This window comes from Podarcis gaigeae (genome assembly GCF_964106915.1).
Source record: "Podarcis gaigeae genome assembly, chromosome: 17".
NCBI classification, from domain to species: Eukaryota; Metazoa; Chordata; class Lepidosauria; order Squamata; family Lacertidae; genus Podarcis; species Podarcis gaigeae.
Window position 1 is genome coordinate 24,242,914 of NC_139694.1, and position 22,816 is coordinate 24,265,729.

Here is a 22,816-nt window from a genome sequence, read left to right on the forward strand (position 1 = left end):
TTTATTATTATTTATACCTCGCCCATCTGCCTGGGTTTCCCCAGCCACTCTGGGCAACTTTCAACAGAACATTAAAAACAGCGCAAAACTGCAAACATTAAAAACTTCCCTAAACAGGGCTGCCTTCAGATGTCTTCTAAAAGTCAGATAGTTGTTTATTTCCTTGACATCTGATGGGTGTTTCACAGGGCAGGTGCCCCTACCGGTGAAGGCCCTCTGCCTGGTTCCTTGTAACCTCACTTCTCTCAGGGAGGGAACCGCCAGAAGGCCCTCGGAACTGGACACCAGTGTCCAGGCTGAGCGATGGGGGTGGAGATGCTCCTTCAGGAATACTGGGCCGAGGCCATTCATTCCATTCAGCATGCATTTAAAGGAAAACTGACCTCATTTAATACACAAACGGAATCACAACAACCCTTCAAAATCCACACATCTCTGAATTTTGAAATGCACGTCTTCAGCCGAGAACGGTGTACAAAATCACACATGTGAGGGTACATTGTGCAAATATTGCATATTTTAGTGAAAACCGTGTACAAAAATGAATTGCACTGCATGGAACTGCTTTGGAAAATATGTATTTTTGGAGAAATTCACACTAAAATGCTGAGGAATTTTAATGAGTGCTTAAAAAAATAATCCAAGCTGATGTGGAAATATGGAAGACTGAACTTAAGAGTGCAAAAATGAGAAACTGGGAGAAAACAAAATGGAGAGATTGACTCATGAATGGGTATAGTGTGGTGGGAAGGATGTGAAGAAGGGCATTTTCTCTTTCCCTAGGCCACAAAAAAATTGGGGAAAAAATGGAACTGGAAGAGAGCAAAGCAGCAGCTTTTATAGGTGATGGAGGCTCCACCATCACCTGGCTCTCAACCAAAATCTGATCTGGACAGGTACTTCCATGTCCTTCTTACTTCTCTAAATTTGCCTCTTACACAGTTAATGAGGCCATTTGGTCGCAACAAAATAAAAAAATTCCTTCCAGTAGCACCTTAGAGACTAACTAAGTTTGTTATTGGTGTGAGCTATCGTGTGCATGCACACTTCTTCAGATACACTTCTTCAGAGGCCATTGGGTGGCAGATGTTGACCTTCTTGCCTGAGTTGTTCCCTCGTCGACTCTTGTGGCCTTAGGGAAAATTGAGGGTGTGTGTGTGTCTGAGGGTCGGCCAAGAAATCCAGGCAGACCTCCAGTCCTAGGGGGAGGGATATCAAGATTCCCAGGTTCTTCAGGGACAGTCACATTGCATATTTTAAAATACAATTTTGGGGTTTTTTTTAAAAGAATCCTCAAAAGAATCCACAAAGGGGGGGGGGGAGAGCAGACAAGGAGGTAGGGCAGCAATATTTAAAACCAATTCCTTTTTTTCTTTTCTATTTTTAAAGAAAACATACAGATTATAAATAAAATTGGCCAACCTTCCTCATGTAGTTATTGTGACAACCAGATGGAGAAAAGCCAGCTCCGAATAGTATTTTAAGTGAACCCAAGGGATTTGAACCATAGATTGCTATGCTGCCTTACAAAATGGTTTAAAAATCTCCTCAGTTTCAGGAGCAATTTATCCTATAGCATTGGAGGCTATCGTTTGAGAACCGTGCACCCTAAAAAGGCTCTTAGGATTTGTGGAGGTAATTTTGATTCTGAGATGTGTTGCTATCTTGGGGATCTACACAAAAGCTCATTCTATGCGTATGGCCTATGTCTAATGGGTGTGTAAGAGCCCATCTCCTTGCATTGAGTGGAACTTCAGCAAGGAAGTGGGTATCTATTTGTGCATGCGGATGTTCCAGTTAACATGGAGCAGATCTGGCTTCCATGGTACACTGTTTTCTTGAGTTGTTGCGTAAACATGTTGAAGAGGTTCTTGTGCAGGTAAAGGTAAAAAGCTAAAGGACTCCTGGACAGTTAAGTCCAGTCAGTGGCATAGTGTGGGGGGTGCCGGCCGCACCGGGCGCAACATCTGGGGGTTAGGGTTAGGGGGCGCAAATCCACGGGTTAGGGGGCACAAATCCACAGGTTAGGGGGCGCAAATTACTTGCCTTGCCCCGGGTGCTGACAACCCACGCTACGCCACTGAGTCCAGTCAAAGTCGACTATGGGGTTGCGGTGCTCATCTTGCTTTCAGGCCAAGGGAGCCGGCATTTGTCCACAGACAGTTTTCCGGCTCATGTGGCCAGCATGACTAAACTGCTACTGGCACATGGAGGACCGTGATGAGTACCAGAGCACACAGAAACATTGTTTACCTTCCTGCCACAGTGGTACCTATTTATGCACTTGCACTGGTGTGCTTTCAAACTGCTAGGTTGTCTGTAAGAGGCTCAGTGGTTTAGACCACAGCACCACCAGCCACCTGATATATATATATATAGAGAGAGAGAGAGAGAGAGAGAAGGCTATTTATCTGCATGCAAGCTGTATGTGTATCAGCAAAACAACAACAAACCTGTGGTTACATGAAACATACTCAATAAACACTGCAGCCACTACTATGCTGTAAGAGTCACTATCCTGTAATATTACATATGAGCCTGTACTACTGATGAAGCCTAGGGTGGTGAAACAAGGCTAATATTCCAGAAATAATTGTCTTAGGCTCTGTGAAACTCTAACAACCCTTCATGTGGATTATTGGACTCTATGAACAGACAGGTGGAATAGACAATTATACATGTATGGGCCTTATATATGAACTGACCAGAGAACGAACTGATCCACTGGGTCTTCTGCTTTTTTCATTGAACTTTATGAGAATTCTGTTGGAATCTACAGTTTGATACAATGAATAGTATACCTTATTTATTCAAAAGTACAGCCGGTTACGTCTTGTGTGTTTACTGAGCTGTATTTGTATCTGCAAGCAGAAATTTGTCACTTGCGTACTGGCCATTCCTGCCTCCCTAATGCATACATATCTGATGTAATTATTATTTTTATGATATTCAAGAGAGGTTGGGCACATAAAGGGGGTGTCAAAGCCTGTTGTACCCACATAGAGATTTTAAAAAACACACTGAAATTGTGGGGGAGGAAATAGGCAAGGCAAATTGATATCTATTATTTTAAGAATCTAATCAAGATGTCAACAACTGAGATGTCACCATAAATTTGCGTGTGTTTATTAGGTGCTGCACAACCCATGGAACTTTTGATTGCTTGATGAAGTCTAACGTGCCGCAGGGCATGTTACTTGATTGGATCACTGCCGCATTTAAAAGTCCTGAGAGTTGCCAATTCGGTTTGTTTCCGTTTTCCTTTCATCTTCAGAAGGAGGAATTAAATGAACTAGATGCATTAAGCACATTCCATAAATTAATTAAGATGGTTTACAAATACTCAGGCTAAACAGACGCAAATCGAATTAAAGCTCGTTAAACGGTTATGAATACGAAAATAAATTCGCTAATCTAACAAATCCTATTCCCTAATCCCTAGGCCAATCATTCACCATCTTGGTGCCTTTCAGGTAATTTGGACCAGAACTCCTATCAGCGCAAAAGTTTATATTAGGGTTTATTAAGAGAAATACAAAAATTATTGTCAAATATTTTTTCTTTTTTTGGTCGAAACTAAAACAGTAATCTAACAGCAAAAGAGAGAGAGAGGAGAGGAGAAAGGAAAAGAGAGAGAGATAAAGAAAAGGAAATAAAGAAAGATTTAAAAGAGATAGAGGGAGAAAGAGAAGTTAAGAAGCTAAAGAACTTCTGATTCTTCATCAGAGGTACATATTATTAATACCTAACCAGATTGGCTTACTGTTCCAGCTAGACACAACTTTCTATGAATATCTGCACATGAGAATGTTGGGAAATCATTTCCTGCAAACTCCCCATGAGGACAACTCAAGATTCAATCCTTCCCTGATTGCCAATAGAGTCCCCTTAGTTAGCGCTTTAGAATAAGTAGGCCTTAATTCATAAATTAGCATGGTTTACAAGGCTGTACGCAGAAAAGTGCAAAGTACAGCAAAGACATTTTAAAATTCCCCTGTTACAGTGCCTGCATTTGCAGATACTGCAGGAAGAGGATATATGGCGAAATTCATTGCAGAAGAGGCCCGAATACATCACCAACAAAGTCATTTGCGGGGGGATGCAAAACACACAGATTCACAAATGCATCCTAATTAATTTGCCGTGAGTAATCCTAGGTGGTCCGTTTTAGCAGGAAAAAAAGTAGAACAGATAAAAAAAATGTGATTGAATTTTTATGTAAAAAGAAGACGAAACTATCCAGATGCAAAGGCTCGTAAACAATATTAAAAGGTGCAAGAAAAGAACCTGCAGTTTTCTATTTTTTTAAAAAGGGCTTTTTGCCGTTTGTGCTTTCTGAGATTAATTGCTGCCTTCCAACCCAATCCGTTTAGCTGCAAAGGAGAAATCCCCTGTCCTCACTACTTTAAGGGATTGATGGGGTTTGTAGAGAAACTGTGTTCAGAGTAGGCACGCCCCTCTCCATCATAGCAGCAAAGCTCCACCCCCTGACCTGGGGGTAGAGTTGCCATGGCCAGCCTGCCACAGGTGAGAACAGTGGGCAGCAATATTGCCACGACGCTCCTCTCTCTGCCCCCAGGTCAGGCGTGACCAGGGAGTGGAGCTGCAACTGGCGGCATTGGGCCGATTCGGACTTCAATGCGGGAGCCTGCAGTGGGGGTGCCTAGCTGTGTCCCCTTGATAAAAGGGGGCCCAGGGTCACGCACACCCCAGCACCCATGCTATGCCACCGCTCCATCATTTACAGTACAATCCTATGCATGTTCGTGCCGAAGTCAGTCCCATTGTGTTCCATGGAGCTTACTCCCAAGTAAGTGTGCATGGAATCATAACCTAAACGTAGCAAGGAGATATTTCTCCCCCAAAAGGGTAGAACCACATATCCCACAATTCCTTGAATCCAGCATATTGTTAGCCTATGTGACAGAGCAAAAACCACCATCCACTTTCTTCCCTTTGTTGCTATGTTGCTCCTTCTACTGGAGGGCATGCGGGTGGCACTGTGGTCTAAACCCCTGAGCCTAGGGCTTGCTGATTGGAAGGTCAATGGTTCAAATCCCCACGATGGAGTGAGCTCCCTTTCCTCAGTCCCAACTCCTGCCAACCAAGCAGTTCAAAAGCACACCAGTGCAAGTGGATAAATAGGTACTGCTGTAGCGGGAAGGTAACAATGTTTCCTTGCGCTCTGGTTTCCTTCATAGTGTCCCATTGCGCCAGAAGCGGTTTAGTCATGCTGGTCACATGACCCGGAAAGCTGTCTGTGGACAATCGCCGGCTCCCTCGGCCTGAAAGTGAGATGAGTGCTGCAACCCCATAGTCAACTTTGACTGGACTTTACCGTCCAGGGGTCCTTTACCTTTTTACCTTTATCCTTGTACTGGTTTAAAAGAAGCAAAGGACAGTGAAAGTGTGTTTAGGAAAGGGATGAAGAATAATAGCTTTGAGGAATGGTTGGGTGTTGCCTAAGGGGGGGAATCAGGAATTATTTGGTATACCTTTTAGAGCTTCTCTCTGAATAAAACTATCTAGGTTTTATTTACCCTAAAGGTAAAGGAAAAGGACCCCTGACAGTTAAGTCCAGCCACAAGCGACTCTGGGGTTGCGACACTCATCTCCATTACTGGCTGAAGGAGCCGATATTTGTCTGCTTCCGCAGACAGTTTTTCCAGGTCATGTGGCCAGCAGGACTAAACCACTTCTGGCCAGAGTAGCATACGGAAATGCCGTTTACCTTCCCGCTGGAGCGATACCTAATTATCTCCTTGCACTTTGACGTGCTTTCGAACTGCTAGGTGGGCAGGAGCAGGGACCGAGCAACAGGAGCTCACCCCTTCGCGGGAATTCGAACCATCGACCTTCTGATCGGCAAGCCTTAGGCTCGGTGGTTTAGACCACACGCCACCCGCAATTTGCAATTATTGGCATGTTATTTGCATTGCTGCTCGTTTGCTTCTGGACTGTGACTATTTGCACGAGAGCTATTTAAGGGAAACATGTACAGAATCTTTGCCCTCCTGCTGACCTACATCTCCTCTGGAATGCTTTAAATGAGAAATTGCACAAAGGAAAATGTCCCATCTGATTAAAAAAATTTTTTTTTGGGGGGGGGGGGGGATAATAATGTCCAAACAGCCAACAGTATTCCCACAGAACTTTGTACTGGTTCCTGTTTACATGGACAAATTCACTGATATTTTGCTTCAAACGAAAATATAGGGCACCATTATCCACTCTGAATGACTTTTAAGTCCCGTTTCTTTCAAAAGAAGAGTGAAGATTGTATCAAAATTCCATGGTAGTTAAAAATGTATAATTAATCAGTAGCTAGATGTGGGTGGTGCTGTGGGTTAAACCACAGAGCCTAGGACTTGCCGATCAGAAGGTCAGCGGTTCAAATCCCTGCGACGGGGTGAGCTCCTGTTGCTTGGTCCCTGCTCCTGCCCACCTAGCAGTTTGAAAGCACGTCAAAGTACAAGTAGATAAATAGGTACCACTCTGGCGGGAAGGTAAACGGCGTGTCCGTGCACTGCTCTGGTTCGCAAGAAGCGGCTTAGTCATGCTGGCCACATGACCCAGAAGCTGTACGCCGGCTCCCTCGGCCAATAAAGTGAGATGAACGCCACAACCCCAGAGTTGCTCACGACTGGACCTAATGGTCAGGGGTCCCTTTACCTTTACCTAACTATCCCTATATTTTAAACTAGGGCTGTGCACAACCCCCAGATCCAATTTGGGGCCCAAACTAGTACTTTGGAGCAGCTCTGATCAACCCTGATCCAGAATCAAATCAAATCAGGAGCCTTTCACAGTTTACAGTTTGAAACCTGAATTAAACGGGGGGGGGGGGGAGAGAGAGAGACTGTTTGCATGAGTTTCCTTCAGACTAACCCTCTGTAACAATTCCAGAATGTGAACCAGAGTGATCAGGGTCTGCCTCAACTTGCTCAAATTCTATATCAACCTGAATTGGTTTGATATTCAGTCTTTGCCCAGAGTCAGTGCACAGTCCTATTTGAAACCTTTTAATAACAAAGTAGAAAACAGAAATTGTAAGCCCTCCTTTCCATGCCCCATTGACATATTTGGGATCCTTTGCATCTGCCTTTATTTGGGCTTGTGGAAAAGCTCACCAGAACACATCTTCAGTAAAGCGTTCTTTAGAACAACTCTGCTAAAAAAACCACACACACCTTCAGTTAATGTAGCTAAAATGCATCCAGATTGTAATGTGTCTTTGAATGCCTTGTGAGAAAGAGAGAGAAAGAAAAGAAAGTTCCCCGTGAGGGGGAAATCTCTTGCATTATCGGTGAAATGTTGAATGAAATGAAAACGTTTTGTAAGTCTGTTCTTGAAGCACTTGTAAATCGTGTGTCCACAGAGAGACTTTTATTAATGATCTGTGTTACCCAGGCAGTTTGAAAAATGACTAACATGCTTTCATTATTGTTTAGCTTGCTTTATAGCCAGGGGAAGTTACCAGTAAGAAATGTGTGAGCAAAAGTACTGGGAAATGGCTATGAAGAACAAAGGTTAGGCTGATCCTGCAGCCTGAGGCAACCATCCTCACCTTCCAGAGCAAGATGGTTCTCTCCCCCTGCCCCAAAATTCAGGGCATAGAGGTAGAAGTTGACCGGACTGGCAGATAAATCTTATTTCAGTGCTAGTGAAGGGGACAATTTCTTCCGCTGCACCTGAGGGTAACTCACCACGTGGTGTACACAGCTTTGTTCTCCAGTACCCGCTATTTATTGGGACGCAGGTGGCGCTGTGGGTTAAAGCCTCAGCGCCTAGGACTTGCCGATCGAAAGGTCGGCGGTTCGAATCCCTGCGGCGGGGTGCGCTCCCACTGCTCGGTCCCAGCGCCTGCCAACCTAGCAGTTCGAAAGCACCTCCGGGTGCAAGTAGATAAATAGGGACCGCTTACCAGCGGGAAGGTAAACGGCGTTTCCGTGTGCGGCTCTGGCTCGCCAGAGCAGCGATGTCACGCTGGCCACGTGACCCGGAAGTGTCTCCGGACAGCGCTGGCCCCCGGCCTCTTGAGTGAGATGGGCGCACAACCCCAGAGTCTGTCAAGACTGGCCCCTACGGGCAGGGGTACCTTTACCTTTACCCGCTATTTTATTTTATTTTATTAGGGGAAAAGAGGTGCTGGAGCTCACCATCTACTTGCTCTCTTGGAATAGCAATAGCACCCACCTGAGAGGTGTCAGAGCTGAGCTCCAGGGAGCTCCTGTTGAAAAAAAAAGCCCTGGCTAGAAGCCACACTAGGTTAGATTGACAGAAGGTATCTACTGCTCACCTGCCTAGGTCTGCAGCTGGGAGATCGCAAGCAAACACTGGAATGGACAAGATAAATGTGCTGGGGTAGATCTAGATCTAGATGATAGTCATCTAGATCTCCCTTCATAAATAAAAATATTTGAGCTGCAATGGAATGGCTACATGCTTTATCTGTATCTACTTCCAATCCTCTTAGTGCTAGTAATGATCCTCTTGGACCAATTAGTGTGTCCCTATCTTATCCCAGTGTCTGAGTGGCCACACTTTGGTTCTGATGTCAGAAGCAATTCCAGCTAAGCTCCTGGTTCTCCACAGCCCACCTAATCCCAAACGTACTAGTGAAGGCCTTGTGAAGCAAATAAACCCTGGGCACAGAAGGCAGGCAGAAGCTAAGGCTGGGGATAGGGAACCTGTGTTGGATTCCAGCCACCAGCATGGCTGATTTTCAGTGGTGATGAGAGTTAAGTCCAACATCTGGAGAGCAACAGGTTCTCCATCCCTGAAATTGTTTGGTGTGAGCTTGTTGGCAGGGAAGAGAACAGTGAGAAGCAGCTTGCTAGTTGGAACAACAGCAGTGCTATCCTTCTGGCAGGTGACTCACTGTTGCTTAACCAGGAAGGCTGAGGCAGCATGGTGCGAAAGCACTGGCAGGAGAGATGGATTGGCTCCAGTGGTACATTTCTCCATGCCAATAGGACACTTAACTATTGGCTTTGCCTAAACTCAAATCCCCCCGGTCTAATATCCCTAGTGCTGCAAGATTGTCACAAGAGCGCCTGGACTAAAATTGTCTATCAAAAACTTCACCCTTGTGGTTTATCACCACAACAGCTACTCACTTTGGGTTTAAGTAAAGCAAACAGTCTAATTTGTCAGTGCCTAAATGATATCGAGCATCAGAACAACTTGGCCACAATAAGGAAATTTTGCGCATGGTATAACAATTTTGCACCTACCCGTTTCGACTCTTTGGCACCCTATCTGCATAACCTAGCAAGTCTAAAATATAGATGCGCCTTTACGCTCGCAAGATTGAATGTCTTGCCCTCAGCTGTACTTGAGGGACGATTCCAACAGATTCCACACCAAAAACACTTATGTCCCCGCAGTACTGAATTGGTGGTGCATGCCCTTCTTGCTTGCACTCTTTATAAAGATTTGAGGAATGAGATTATCACCCCTCTTTTATTGTCCATTCCGGGTCACCCAACCACTGCCACAGTGTCCTTTCTCTTGGCAGATCAAGATGAGCAGGTGACAGCAAAGGCTGCAAGGTTTTTAGCTGGGGCAATCGGAATAAGATCCACTATTTGACGATTGATTCAAAACCCTAAAATGTATTTTATATAGTTGACTTTTTATTTTTATTCTTTGTATATCATATTGTTGTTTTATTGCTATGGCTGATGCAAATAAAGATTCATTCATGCCAATTTCTATGACTGGCATCTCCATCTCACCTGGCAACCACTTCTGCTAACAGCGCAATGCTATAACATGTCTCTTCAGAAATTCAGTTAGGCTTCCTCTCAGGTAGGTAGGTATAGGATTACATCCTCGACGAATCCCATTGGAAAGCTCCCCATCCTCACTGACTCATTTAGGTCACATTCACGCCATATGCTTAAAGCACTGTGATACCACTTTAAACTGTCATGGCGTCCGTTAAAGAATTATGGGAGGTGTAGTTTGTTAAGGGTGGAGGGAGATGTTGGGAGGCCCCTATTCTTCTCCTCACAGAGCAACATTTCCCAGAATTCTCTGGGAAGAGGCTTTGGTTGTTAAACCACTCAGAAGTGTAGCTCTTAACAAACCACAGCTCCCAGAATTCTTTGAGACAAGCCATGACTGTTTAAAGTGTTTTAAAAGTATGGTGTGGAAATGTGGCCTTTCTCTCTCTTGTCTATATTTTGGATTCTGGCTGCTCTTCCTAGCAGAGCCTTGCATTTCTGAGGCACACTTTTAAGACCATCTCTAGGACTGACTCCCCCTCCCTCTCTTTCTCCTGTTGCAAAGGTTTTGTGTGGGTTGCAATCCTATTCATTTTTATTTTAAATGCGTTGTGCTTACCATTACGCTTGTCTGGCTGTTGAGACCGATGGGTAATGCTCTACATTTGTCAACAGGGGTTCTCATTTGCTAACTGTCAGCCTCATCCCCCAAAGAGAACCATTTCGAATCTGCTGGCTGCTCGTTGTGGGTTTCCTTATTGCGTTGAGGGTTCTACCCCCCCTCTCTTTCTCCCCCTCTCATTTTCAGGTCATCAGCAACTTTTAATTAATTTACTGTCACGCCATTATTTGCCATTCTTTTATAACTGTGAGTCTGATGACCAGATCCCCGTAGGAAAAAAAGAGAGTTTAAAATAGTTGTTCTTAATGCATGGGTGGCTGATGCCCAACAACATACTCTTAAAAAGAAAAAAACAACAACAGTCAAATGCTGATTTAATTTCATCATTGCTCTGTCACTGTTAATGACCTCTTAGCCCAATATATAGGAGGAATGTTTGCTAAAACGTGCTGTTTTGATACTCCCAACTCACCCCTTACCTCTTTTGTGCTAATTTAAGGCACAAGAAGAAATGTATTCGGTGTTGTTGCTTAGATTGATGACAGTCGCAAGGAACAATCTTTTGAGCTTTATGCATTCCATCTCTGAAATAAGGTGTTCCTCGAGGGAGGGTTTTGGTACTTGACTACTCCGCCAATCACTCAATTCCGAAAGAAGATCACAGGAAGCAAATTCAAACGTACATGTAAGACGAACTAAGATGCATTTTTGTAAGTTTGGAGTTTCAATCTGCATGTTTAGCACGGAGGTCTTTTATGTTTTGATTTGTTTTCTTGGCAAAACAGACATGCACATTATGCAAACATTACACCTGCCAAATAATTTTCACACTACATTTGTAGGAAATCGATATTTTAGTGTGACAGCACCTAAATGCTGGAACTCCCTGCCTGTTGATCCCAGGAAGGCATCTTCATTGTATTTTTTTCAGTACCTGCTAAAAACGTTTATGTTTAGGCAGGCCTAGCTAGATATGTTGGATGTTTCCATCTGTTACCATCTGTTTCCATCTGTTTCTATCTTATCTCATCAGATATCTTATCACTGACATTAACTATTATTATTTGTCTATAGTAAATAGCTGCTATTTTTACACATAATTTTGTAAACGAATGTGATTTTTTTTTTAACAATCAAGTGGTAAATATTTTTTGAATGAAATAAACAGATGAATAAATCACAATTCTGCACTCATTTTGTCAAAGTCCTGAGCTATGTAGAAATGACAATAAAACAAAATAAAATGTTTTTAAGGATCCACAAAGCACGTTTGAGATTTGCATTTAAAGCCCTAAACAACTTGGGATCAGGGGGTCTAGAAGACTGCTTTTCCCACTACATCCCTGCGCAGCAACTGTGCTCCTCGGATGGGGCGCTGCTGAGAGTATCCAATGTTTCAAAGGGGCAGTTATGTACAGGTACTAGAAACCAGGCTTTTAGCGTTGCTGCTACAGCTCTCTGAATTATATTACCATCTGAAATCAGATGGGTGCCTAGCATGAGGATGTTTAGACACCTATTGAATACATATTCACTGGCAGAGGAATAGGGTGGCAGGGGGAGAGCACTGCCTTGCGCACCACAATCCCGGTGACATCATGACTGCCCCCCCACGCTGGGCGCCATGCCCCCACAGGCTGTGCACCACGCCCCCAGGATGCGTGCCAGCCATGCCCACGTCTGCTCTCCGCCCCTGGAGCATGAAGCTCCACCACTGTACATGCTCTGTTTGTCTCCCGCTTGGACTACTGCAATGCGCTCTACATGGAGCTGCCTTTGAAGGTGAACTGGAAACTACAACTAATCCAGAATGTGGCAGCCAGACTGGTGACTGTGAGTGGCTTCCGAGACCATATAACACTGTTCCCGAAAGACCTACATTGGCTCCCAGTACGTTTCCAAGCACTGTTCAAAGTGTTGGTACTGACCTTTAAAGCCTTAAACGGCATTGGCCCAGTAGATCTGAAGGAGCCTCTCCACTCCCATTGCTCAGCGCAGACACTGAGGTCCTCCTCCGAGGTCCTTCTGGCAGTTCCCTCACTGTGAGAAGTGAAGCTACAGGGAACCAGACAGAGGGCCTTCTCAGTAGTGGCGCCCACCCTGTGGAACGTCCTCCCATCAGATGTCAAGGAAATAAACAACTATCTGACTTTTAGAAGACTTTTGAAGGCAGCCCTGTTTAGGGAAGTTTTTAATGTTTGGTGTTTTATCGCTTTATTATTATTCATATTCTGTTGGGAGCCACCCAGAGTGGCTGGGGAAACCCTGTCAGATGGGCGGGGTATAAATAATTTTTTTTATTTCTTATTATTGTTATATTTTTGTTTAAGAAGGCTTTCCCTGAGGTGTAGCATGATCATTTAAGGAATGCCAGTTATATATCTAATGAGATGGTTTTGCTGGAGTTTGGGGGGGGGGTAGTTTTGTTTTCAAAGTTTGCTGGAATTGTTTTTATTATTTTTAGAGCTGGGGTTTCTGTCTTTTATTCTGCCTTTATCTTGTATACCGTTTCAGTGGCTTTATCCCGTAATGCAACAAAAGCAGCAAGTGGACTGTGGAGAGCCAAGAGCTTGCCTGGAACTGCTTCAGAGATCAGAACCAAAGTGCAGTCGCTCAGTCACTGGGGGAAGGTAGAACGATGATTATTGTTTAAAGAGAATCGGTACCAGCAAGAAGGGGGGTGGAATTAGAAAGAGTCAGCCTTCTTGGGCAACAGCAGAGGCTCACACCCCCATCAACTAACTGTTTCTGCCTGTTCTAGGGCTGGGGGTTGGTTGGAAGTTATTGCAAACTTACCTAGTGCTCATTGGTGTAAGCCTACATTAAGTTTTGCCCTGTTGCTTCTAAGCTGGTTTAGCATGTCGTTCATTGTACTTTTCTTCAATACAAGAAGCTTCCATTTCTAAGCATGCAAATAGGTCTGGGATGAGTGTGGGAATTGGAGCGTTGGCTGATGATGTCACACCTTTCTTTAATATGATGCATGTTAAATGTCAGGGACTGGGCAGAGGAGGAATGGTGGAGACCATCTCCCCATCCTGAGGAGGAAGAGGATGACAGTATAGATTTACAACAGGGGTTTGAGGGAGGTCACAGCTCAGAGGCAGATGAGGGGGAAAGTTGGGAAATCATGGGAGAAGAGGAGGCAGAACCGGAGCAGCAGCTGGCTGACATGGTGTCATTAGAAAACATTCCAGACCCTCCATCTCCCAGAACCTGGTGAGCCTTGAAAGTAGGAGAGCAAAAAGCTCAAAGACAGAGGGAATGTAGCAGCACCCGTAGAAGTGACAAATGAGAAAGTGGGAGAGATGGGGTGGTGGTGGGCAACGCCATTATCCAATAGGCTGGGTTCTATAGCCCCTCTCTGTAAATATTGAAATAAAAAAGGATGGTAAAATTTTTTCCCTTGTCTTTATACTTTCCTGGACAACCAGCTGGGAGCCACTGACAGCATCCTAACATTTATTGGCATGCATGCAAACAAGTTGGGATGAGTGTGGGAGCTGGAGCACTGGCTGCTTGGAGACTCTTGGGAAAAAAGCGAGATGTTTTTAAGCTACATAAATAAATGAAGAAGTCACACCTGAGGTGCCTTGACTGCTAGGTTTGGGATGAGTGTTGGGACTGGAGCGTTGGCTGATGGTGTGTCACTGACACACTGATAATTCCTTAATGAAAGGGAGAACGGTGTTACTCCCCTTTGAAATTGCTCCATCTCAGGGGCATTTTGCGAGTGCTTGGGTGAAAGCAGTGTCTTCTGTCATCTGAAAAATCACAGGTTTCCCAGCCCCCTTCCTCTCAGCTGTAATGTGGCACTTCTCCTGTCCATTCTGGAAAAGTGATGGTAGAAGTGGATAGATAGACTAGCAAAATATATTCTTAGAAGAGATTGCATCTTGCATTGCGAATATTGCACTGCCCTAAAAAAAAAGCTATTATTTTACTGATACAATAACTTTTTATATTCGAGCTTTGAGACATAAAAGAAATTAAGAAACAGAGAAGAAGTATAAAATAATAAGGTGCTCTCATTCACTCTGAAGTCCTTAGCAGAAAGCAGGAGGGACAAGATGAGGTTAGAATCAATTTTCTTTTAAAGCAGAAGAGAGCGAGGGCTCGTTTTTAGTGTTCTAATTTATGCACACAACTTTATTACCTAAGCAGGCCACCCAGTGCACAGACGAAATTGAGCACAGGTCTTCATTAAAAGGGTGATGACCACAGCAGGGGGAATGTTTTAGAAGCTCATTGTGGGGAGAAGAAAAAGACAGAGAGGGAAAAGCGGGGTTCTAATCCACAGCCGTTCTAAATTCCAACAGCATTGCTCAAACATTTTAGTGCCTTATTAATCTGCTGGCTTTATGCTGTCTTTAAATGCACACAGGGGAAAGGAGATGTGTGATAGATTTGCTGAAGAATCTGTTCCCCCTCCCTCTTCCTTTTGCATTTCTGTTAACTATAAAACATGCACTGTTTTAATTAAGTTGCTTCCAACTAATTCAGGTGCTCTATAAAAATATAATGAAGCAATTAAGATGTGTTCCACGTGACTGAGGCACCTCTTTCCCCCTGAAAAATGCAAAAGGGGAGAGGAAAGATGCTCCTTCTTACCCACCTGCTTTTAAGAGAGCTGTCATACAGAGCAAGTCCAGTGAAGAATGGGAGAGACGTCCATGGGAGGTAAATGACATCTGATTATACGAGTTTCTAATTCCTTTAGTAAAAGGCAACAACAAGTGAGTCATTGGGGGTTTTGCTGTACAAAGAAATGCAGGCAGTGACCCAAAGAGAAGGTAGAATATTCCCTGTATCCATCACAATTGGACCCATCCTTAAGGGTTGAGGTAGCAGCCCTGAGTCACTACATTCCCAAGCTAGCACAGCTTCAGGTGTGTGATCCAGGAAGACTCGAATGGTGTCTGCTACCTACATGAGGAGGGGAGATGGGGGAACAATTCAATTCAGTTCACACCCAAAAGCGAATTTTCACTTTCCGAAGCAGTATGCGAACCAAAGCACAATCAGTCTTTCCAATTCACACTCCTCCTAATGCAGTTCTCCAGATGAGCAATTATGTATGAAAATGCATAAATTAAGGTAAATGTGCACCGAAGTGCATATATCAGTGAACATGACATATGAATAGCATTGTATGAGGGAAGATATATGTATTACGGAAAATATGCTTAGCAAAAATGCATTACACAAGGGGAAATTGCTTGCGGAAAATGTAGGTTAGGAGAAATTCTCACTAAGGTACTGGAATATTCTTTTTTGTTAGGGTTTTTAAAAGAATACGTAAATAAATAATGAACCTGTGTGGAAATGTGCAGAACTGGAGAGCAGAAAAACCAGAAACCGAAATCGACAAATTCACTCATCTCTACCCAATCACCATGCAGGACCCTCAGGGATATTATTAACAACAACAACAAATTTATACCCCACCCATCTGGCTGGCTTTCCCCAGCCATTCTGGGTGGCTTCCAGCAAAATATAAAAACATAATAAAATGCTCAACATCAAAAATTTCCCGATACAGAGCTAGCTACCTTCACATGTCTTCTAAAAGTTGTGTAGTTCTCCTTGACATCTGATGAGAGGGTTTTCTATAGGGGCACCACTGCTGAGACGGTCCTCTGCCTGGTGATTCTTGCTGTTTTTCCTTTCCCCACACTGCCTTGTCAATTGTGACCAACCTATGTAAACTGATTCCATCGCAGCTGACATCCCGTTTTCCAGTCAGGTCCCCAGAAAAAATTACTACTTGGCCTCCAAGCAACTGGTCTTACCTATATTGCCATATATAGGGCTAGAAGGTGGATTCTGTGATGCAGAGCATGAGATAGAGAGAGAGGGGGAGAGGGAGAATGACAGGGCAGAAAATAGGTAGTGATGGGGGATTAGATAGTCCTTTTTTGCCCACACCTGATGGCCAGTTTGCAGGTGAGCATCTTTCTTCTGGGGTGTACACCATGACATATCCCCACCTCACAAGTGCCTTCAGGCTGCCGGTAAAATAAAGAATGCTTTCTGCATCTTATTATCCACTCACATTTAATATTTGTCTGCAAACCAATTTAGACACTATCAGTTGGAAAGGCAGAATAGAAATCTTCTATGTAGCAGCACGCGCGCGCACACACAATTCTATTTAAAAAATATTAAACTTCTAAAAGTTGTCCTCTTTTTTTTAAAAAATGCACATACTCTGCAACAACATGTAAATAAGAGAAAGAGTTTCTAAAATGCAGCATATAGGATTCTCCTCAGTGCCGAAATGCTCACTACAGCTGCTCATAAGGTTGGCCAAACTACATGTTACACAACAATCCATATGTTAAAAAAACCCCATGAAGAAGCAGGTAGAGGGGTAATTCTCAGTAGTAGAATGCTGCATAACACTTCCCCATTCAATTTTTCCTGGCACCCCAACAGATGCACAAGCACAACATGAAAGCTTCTCTGGATCTCTACATAGGGAAAGAAGCTCAGAAAAGGAAAGACATAATACAAATGTGATCAGGGCCGTCTTTACCCGGGTGTGCAAGGGGTACAGGGCACCCGGGTGCCGAATTGGGGGGGGCGCCAGGAGCCCACCACTGAAGCTGCCTAAGTTCTTAACTGCCTACCTGTTATGAAACAGTAAATAATTTTGATCAAGCTAGAAAAACAAAATACATACATACCTAGGTATTACCGAAATATATACCTACTGTTTCACTAAAGGACTGTTGACTTTGTGTGCTCATTTACCAAAGGTGCACCACACTAGCGGCAGCGCTTGTCATTTGCAACAAGAGATAAGGTGTAAGCGTGGTGTCTGACATAAGCATAATAAAAGTTAATTTGGGGGCTAAACTAAATTTGGGGGCGCTGCACCTTGGTGGTACATATGCTAAAGACAGGGCTGAATGTGACATGCAGTGGAAGCGCTAAGCGCTGTTGCAGCTCCAAATCGGATCTCCCTTGAAGCTGCCTTTCTCTAGAAACAGCACCAGCCGCATTTAGATGCACACGATTAAATGATCTGTAGATACAGCCCCGGGATGCAGCTATAAAAAAATATGATCTTTTGCACGATTTATCTAGCACCTTGTGGGATTGTAGTGCCCCATTCTGTTTTGCAAACATTCACGCAAGTGGAGAGTAATACAGATTTAAAGGAGTGTGCAAACATCTTCCGCAGCTGCTTGCAAAATAAGGAACGTATTTACCAGAAAGTGTCTGGCTGCATTAAGCTTTGCTATAACTTTTGAATTCCATCTATTGTGAAATATATCTAATTTGTTTAACATATTGTTAGTTGGTTAGGGATGCTAATTGCAGGTGGAAACCCTGCTGCTGTCCCCCCCCCCCCACTGCTGCCACATTTTTATCAGCCAGAGGAAATATAAATTGTAGGATTGTTCTTCCCCCACTGCTTTGGAACTGCAACTTTAGAAGTCGTGCCAACTGCCCTCTGAAGTTCTTGACTCCCTGACAACGCTTCTGTCGTGTCAGCATCCTCAGTGAACACAGCTACTGTACCGTACAAAATAATTGTATTATATGGCAGATAGAACTAGGATATATGCATCAGATTATAAATAACTTAATTTTCCAAAGGAATTTTACATCTTAATCTGCTGGACTATCACTTTCACTTAAGCTCTGAAACGAAATTATGTTACTGTATTCCTGGGTATAATTCAATAACTCACCCATAAGGAAATGTCAGGTCATATTTACCACAATTCAGGGGCCATTAAGTGAGATCGGAAGGTCATTCTGTTTGAGCATTGTAAATGAACCTGTCCAAGAAAGTTTTGGTTAGGGACAACCAAGGACTCATTAAATAATCAGTTTGCCCAACCATCCACAACAGCAACATGAGGGCTGTTGCCAGGAGTCCTTTGAAGTTTGAATTGGAATTGAGCGTGCAAGCAAGAACTTACTTCCTTTTGATCACATCTGAGAAGAAATAGCATTTTAAAACATCCTCTCTTTCCACCAGCCTAAGAGTGTCACACAGCTTTATGGAAAATCAATGCTAGAATGGGAAGCAGTGGCGTAGCGTGGGTTGTCAGCACCCAGGGCAAGGCAAGTAATTTGCGCCCCCTAACCTGTGGATTTGCGCCCCCTAACCCTAACCCCCAGATGTTGCGCCCAGTGTGGCCGGCCCCCCTGCACCCCCCACGCTACGCCACTGATGGGAAGGGACTTTGACAACTACACATGGTGATAATTTGCACACACCAGTTATGTGTACTATAGTGTACTCTAATTACAACATGGTACAGTTGTATCTTGGAAGTTGAACGGAATCTGTTCCGGAAGTCCGGAAGTCGACTTACAAAATGTTTGGAACCCAAAGCACGGCTTCTGATTGGCTGCAGAAAGCTCCTGCAGCCAATCGGAAGCTGCAGAAGCCCCGTCAGACATTTGGGATCCAAAGTACATTCACAAACTGGAACACCCACTTCCGGGTTTGAGGCATTCGGGAGCCAAAACGTCTGAGTACCAAGGCCCTTGGGAGCCAAGGTATGACTGTATATATGTGCTGAGTGCTGGCCTTACTCCAAAGGAAAGGTGGCTTGTTATTCATAGATATTGAAAGCCAAATCATGAACACTCACAAGAGGCATTCTTTTTCACTTTAATTTCCTGAAGCCAAAGATTGGATTTTTAATGTATTAATGTATTTTTAATCTTGTGTTGGAAGCTGCCCAGAGTGGCTGGGGAAACCCAGCCAGATGGGTGGGGTAGAAATAATAAGTAGTTGTAGTAGTTGTAGTAGTAGTAGTAGTAGTAGTAGTAGTAGTAGTAGTAGTAGTTGGAAATGTGTCTGTCTGCTGCCATTTCTTCCACGGTCATGAAAAACCATGGTTTTACTGCATATATAGTGACTGTTTTGTTTTGTCTTTCCTTTCCTTTCCTCTCCTCTCCTCTCTTTTCTCCTTTCTCCTTCTCCTTCTTTGCATGCTGCCATGGCCTTTGGCTAGCGCACCACAATGCATGTGTTTTCTACCCACTGGTACAATGTATGGTGTGTGGTCTCATGGCTGCATAAACATTTAGTCTCTGTTTAGACTCTAGGCTACACTCTTTCATGGGTCCTGTACTCTTAAATGTTAAATGCTTCAGGGATCAACTATTTCTACTGCAGGTGCTGCTCCCATGAGTGGAAGATTGGCACAGAGCTCTTTGCTTTCGCCCTTTACTTCCATAATGACAGCCTTCGCTACAAAAACAGCCATTATGGAGAATTAGTGATCTGTGCATGTGTACCTCCTTCATCTCCACCCATCTCTCTTGTACTTCCTGTGTGCATAACTGTGGGGAAATCGGGAAGCTATGTGCAAAAGCTGCACTCAGAGATAGAATGGGACCAGGGCCAGATTTAGGTTTGATTAGGCCCCAAGCTACTGAAGGTAATGGGACCCTTCATATGTCCAGCTGTCCTTTGTCAACAACAAATTACTGCTGTTTTTTGTGTTGAATATATGCTATATGGTGATTTATGGACCTAATAGGTATCTAAAGCCATTTGTGCATGCAGAATGTAGGCACCCTATATATAGAAATGAGCAAACCAGTGATATTTCGGGGAGCAGGCTAGCAGGTGGGGCCCATGACTTACATCATAGGAGCCTACACAAGACAAAACACTGTTGCTGTGTGTAGGTTTTATTTTATTTGGTTTTTTTCTTATATTTTGGAAATGTACATCCAGTTTTCTTCTCCTTTAAAAAATTTTGGGGCCCCCAAGAGAGTGGGTCCCTAAGCTATAGCTTATTTAGCTTATACGTAAATCTGGCACGACAGCTGAGGGGGAGGTGGCAGGCAGACCGTTTGGGGCAGTGTGGAGCCTACGGGTGCCCAAGCCACCGTGTCACTCCCAGGAGAGACGCGTGGCTCGGGCACACTGCAGGCCCCGTGGTGAGTGCCGGCATTTTGTCACCCCCCCAGTGGTGACACCCAGGGTGGCCTGCCCCCACCACACAACCCTTCCTCTGCCCCTGAGGACAGGAGAGGGGGGGGAGATACCCCATACCTCTACCTCTTGATTCCTGTCCCTGACAATCCAGGACTCAGCTTGGCACAATCCCAAAAATGGGGAGGGGACCAAAATTATGAGCTGGTTGGTTAGATGGAAAACCCAAGAATGCAAGGATAGGATTGCCTCCTCCCATACCAGCCTGTCCAGTCCCCAATGAGAGGCACAATTAATGGCAATGAAAGATAAGATCCCAGTGGCTGGATCAAGATTGTGGAATACCTCCTTTGAAGGTATTTGCCAGTTAATAAGAGAATAACTTAGTAGTGGAAATGGTGACAGGCTAATCCTATGCTGTCAATTAAAACAATGGCGGTGGGGTTGCCACTCTGGAAAAGCAGTGTGAGGACTGACAACAGGAACAGCAAGCTAGTCGTTTAAGGCCAACAGCATCCTTCTTCCAGCTGGCTGGTGTCTCTCGCTGGTTTCTCCTGCTCATAGCATCTTGAGCTTCATCCCAAGAAAGGGTGCAGGCAAATTCCTCCTTCACATCTGACACACAGTGGGGAGGGACACCAATCTTGACTTCAGATCTGAGATCAATATGCTATAATGAACTTTCAGTGTGCTGGAGCAATAACTAGGTCCCATAGACAAAGTGCTGTCCCACATCAACTTGAGGCCACATTTCAGAATGCATCCCAGAATGCTGTTCTCTTCTGGACCCACATGGGCTCCTCAGTAGACCAATCAAGCTGTAAAAGGTTCCCTGAACACAGAATAGAGTATAAACTCTATACCATCCTACTGAACACAGCTAGAGTATAAACTCTATACCATCCTACTGATTTGAAAAAGATAATGTAAAACCCAGATGGTGCACTGTTGCTTTAAAAAAAGAGCCCACCTTGTATCTTCTTGTCCATCCCTTGGCAAATCCGATTGTTCTTCAAACGTTCTAAAAATGCTGTGATGAAATTCTTTACTCCGTTTTATTACATTGTAGGGTTTTTTATTTTTGGTAAATCAATCTTTTCCTTTGACATTTATAAATGAAAACATAAAGCAGGCTGAATCCCTGGTTAGTACCCATGTATTAAGGATGATCTTTCATGTATAGCAGTATTTGGTGTGATTTAATGCACTAACATTTCCAACTGGGCCCCAGTTTGGAAGCTGTGTTGGTAGCATTGCACCCTGTGGTTAAATAGTGGCTAATCAGTATTTATGAATAGGGTTTTAGAAGTCCCTAAAGAGAAGCACTTTTACAATGAAGTTAGAGAAGTGTTCCCTACCTTTATGAAACAGCACAAATGCTAAGCACCAAGATTCTGTGTGGTTACGTTAGGGTGGAATGTTACTATTTCTTTTCCACTACCACCCCCCCAGCTGCATTTCAAAAAATGTGTAATAAAAATGCTGACAGTAATTTAAATGGAATATACATTCCTTATAGACATTAAAGCTATTTGTTAAGCTTTGTAATTACTATGCAAATCAAGTGTCATAGCTAAAAAATGGCAGCGAAGTGAGCAAATTGGTGTGTGTGTGTGTGTGTGTCGCTCAGCTTAAAATACAACCAACGAGAAGGATGAGGGATGCTTTTTAACTTGCAAGTCCCTCGCTCCCCCGCTCTCAAGCTATAGTTCAGCAAACTTTTGTTTGGGACTTATCTGAAATAGGATTGCACCTTAAGTAGTCCAAAATAAGGAAAACCTGGGAAGAATGTAACAAAAGAATGTGATTACACGTTTCAGAATACTAGCAGTACTTTATTAGAATATGCTCTCCTTACGATGTGTGAAAATTAAGTTGCATTTTGCAGTTACAGTGCATCTCAGGATTCATGGGGGGGGGGGGAGAGTGGTCCCCTGAAAAGGCTATAAGTTGGATCTGCACCAAAATAATTAGTAAAGTTTATATCAAGTTATGTCTGATAATAGTAAAAAGGATACAAAGGCAGCACTAATGAGCCAGACTTATGATCAGGGCACCGTGTTTGCACTCTGCGTTGTTTTTAAATTAAACTTTTGTGCCGAGGTAACTCAAATTATATGACCCCCTAATTTGGTATTTGTGTTTTTCTTCTTTTTTCTTGCTGTATCAATAAAAATATTTTACAATTTTTTTAAAAAAATAAAAAATTATATGACCCCCCCCAAAAAAACAAAATTCTGAAACCAAACTTTTATTATATATATAATATAGTTTGTTTTGCATCTGCTGGGCATGGTGAGGAGTAAAGAGCTATAGGCATCATTGAAATCTCACGCCCTTCCCATTATAAACCTCAATCACTAATTACTTCTAGCCAATTATATTTACCAGGCATCACCAAAGAGCTTCCTACCATTGCTTCCCATGCATGGGGCCTAGAAATGCGCTTGCTTGTTTAAATTATTAGAGCACTAAATTTTATATTCTAGGCCTTTTCCACATTTCCACCCAATTGGTGCTTACACACAATCTTACAAGATATTTATG